This window comes from Haliaeetus leucocephalus, unplaced genomic scaffold, assembly GCF_000737465.1.
Source record: "Haliaeetus leucocephalus isolate CR32 unplaced genomic scaffold, Haliaeetus_leucocephalus-4.0 Scaffold92, whole genome shotgun sequence".
In the NCBI taxonomy this organism is placed as follows: domain Eukaryota; kingdom Metazoa; phylum Chordata; class Aves; order Accipitriformes; family Accipitridae; genus Haliaeetus; species Haliaeetus leucocephalus.
In genome coordinates, this window is record NW_010972528.1 from 12,209,948 (window position 1) to 12,213,093 (window position 3,146).

Below are 3,146 nucleotides of genomic sequence, written 5' to 3' on the forward strand. Positions count from 1 at the left end.
CGGGGCGGGGCGAGCGGCCGGCCCTCTGAGGGGAGCCGGGCCTGCGGGGTCCCCTCCTCAGGCTCTCAGACATAGAGCTGGCAAGGGAGAGACCCCGGCGAGGGCCGGGACTTGGGCTCCTTGTCACCTCAGGGGTGGCGTTCATTGGGAATGCTCTGCAGCTGCGCCCGAAACCGGAGAGGTGGTTTGGTGACCATCACCTCAGGTGCGGGCTTCTTGTACAAGAAGTCCTCGAAGCTAAAAGCTGTATAATGGAAATACCACCTTTTACAGGGATTGCTGTCTTTTCCAGCAGAACTCCCCTAAATGAATGGTTGCTCAAAAACTACATGCAATGTGCCGTGCTGCTATAATCCCTGTAAGAGATGCTTTCCACTTGCATTTTGAAATGGAGAAGGTGTTTAACAACAACCTTGAGGCATGGTCCGCTGTAGTCAACACCAGTCCTTGGACTCGTCTGTGATGGGTTGACCCTGGCTGGATGCCAGGTGCCCACCAAAGCCGTTCTATCACTCCCCCATCCTCAGCTGGACAGGGGAGAGAAAAATATAACAAAAAAGCTTGTGGGTCAAGATAAGGACAGGAGAGATCATTCACTAATTACCATCACGGGCAAAACAGACTCAGCTTAGGGAAAATTAGCTCAATTTATTACAAATCAGCCAGACTAAGGTAAATGAGAAATAAAATGAAATCTCAGAACACCTTCCCTCCACGCCTCCCTTCTTCCCGGGCACAACTTCACTCCCGGATTTCTCCACCAAGCCCCCCCAGCGGCACAAGGGGGACAGGGATGGGGTTTACGGTCATCACATGTTATTTTCTGCCGCTTCCCCTCCTCAGGGTGAGGGCTCATCACACTCTTCCCCTGCTCCAGCGTGGGGTCCCACCCACGGGAGACAGTCCTCCACGAACTTTCTCCAACGTGGGCCATTCCCACGGGCTGTAGTTCTTCACGAACTGCTCCAGCATGGGTCCTTTCCACGGTGTGCAGTCCTTCAGGAGCACACTGCTCCAGCGTGGGTCCCCCACGGGGTCACAAGTCCTGCCAGAAAACCTGCTCCATGGGCTCCTCTCTCCACAGATCCACAGGTCCTGCCAGGAGCCTGCTCCAGCGCAGGGTTCCCACGGGGTCACAGCTTCCTTCGGGAACCCACCTGCTCCGGCATGGGGTCCTCCACGGGCTGCAGGTGGAGATCTGCTCCACCGTGGACCTCCCTGGACTGCAGGGGGACAGCCTGCCTCACCAGGGTCTTCCCCACGGGCTGCAGGGGAATCTTTGCTCCGGCGCCTGGAGCATCTCCTCCCCCTCCTTCTGCACTGACCTTGGTGTCCGCAGGGTTGTTTCTCTTACATGTTCTCACTCCTCTCTCTGGCGGCTGTTCTTCTCCCTGTCCCAACTTTTTTCCTTCTTAAAAATGTTATCACAGAGGCGTTACCACTATCACTGATTGGCTCGGCCTTGGCCGGCGGCGGGTCCATCTTAGAGCCGGCTGGTATGGGCTCTCTCTCTCTTGAACACAGGGGAAGCTTCCAGCAGCTTCTTACAGGAGCCACCCCTGTAACCCCCCCCCGCTACCAAAACCTTGCCACATAAACCCAATACAACTCGTCCCACTCTGCTGAATATTGCTCCTATTCACACAGCAGAACTCGGGTTGACTTGTTTTTGCCTCAAAATTATAAGCTACCTGAAGAAACCAACAATTTATAGGCCAGGGTTCACGTGGCCAGTAACTGCCATACGGCAGCAAAAGAAAATACCCAGTAGCATGAAATACAGGGTAAAGAATGGGAGAGAGGAGCTCTGCTCTGTGACCTGAATACGTTGTTTCACTGCTCTGTGCCTCAATAAAACAGTGATAAGTACTGCTCTGAGCTGGCAGCTCGTCGCAGGTACCGCTGCCCGCCCTTCCTGGCAGGAAAGCACGAGTCCTTGCTCTGCTGCTGCTGAGCAAAGCCACTTCTCTGTCGTTCTGGCACTGATCTCAAAAGAAAGTACTATGATACTGTGAAATATTTGGCTACTGTACCTGGAGGGTCTGCTTCCACCACAAACGCTTGGGAAAGAGAGAGGAATGCAGGGCAGCAAGAAGAGGAGGCAGGAGAAGGATCATAAAGTACCTGGAGCTTGAAGGTCATATTTATTATAACAAATCAGTGCACTGTTATTAAGAAACGTGCATGATTAAACCCCTTTTTTGGTTGGCCAAATTGTTGACTAGAAGTTGGGAGAAAACTGCAGCTACTCACGCACAGCTGGCTCTGAAGTAGCATGTGAAAGCTGCAGGGCAATCAGAGGGAAAGACTGGTTTCAGAAAGTCTGGAGAGGAGTGTGTAAATTAAGAAAACTAGAAAAGTCAAGTAGTCGTCCTCTAGCTCTATGTTTTTATGCCCAAGGGTCTCAGAACTTTACTACAAAATATATAATGAAAGAATCAGAAGCGTCTCTCACAGACTGCCCATTTCACAAGGAACAATACTGATTTTTGGCTCCAGATTAATGGATAAAGCCCCATTTTAGACATTATCATTGATAAGATGTTGAATTTCAAGGAACTTCCTTCAGTTCATGCAGACTGAACAAGTTTTTTAATGTAAACTGGAGCAAAATATTTTACCGCTTTCAGTCCCCTAGTGGTGCTGTCTTCTGCATAGAGTCCAACAGGATTAGCAGGAGGAGGCAGGGAAGCTCACTTTGCCTTTTCTTCTCCTGTCAGGAGTAGAGAGAAAAGACTAAAGCCTTCAAGGCACTCTTCCAAATACTGTCATTAGTGGCTTTGGGCATTCATCCTTCCCAGTTCCTCTTTCCCTACCCATACACTTGCCGTCCTTAGAGAAAAGGTCTCCTGCATTGTAGTATCTGCTCTCTAAAATGGGTTTTCTGCACCTCTTTGTCCTGTTTATTTTAATTTCCTCATCTCTTCCCCTTGGTCATTTTACCCACCTTCCAAAAACAATCACTGAGATTTAGAAGAGTTACCTGCATTGTATTAAATCTCAGCAGAAAATAAGACTCCATTCCTTAGGAAAAAAAACCAAAACTAACATGTTTTATTTTATGTTGTTTGTTACCTAAAATATCCTATTCTCCTGTCTCAGGATTTGAAAGAATGAAACTTCTGCACTATGCACAAATTAAATTC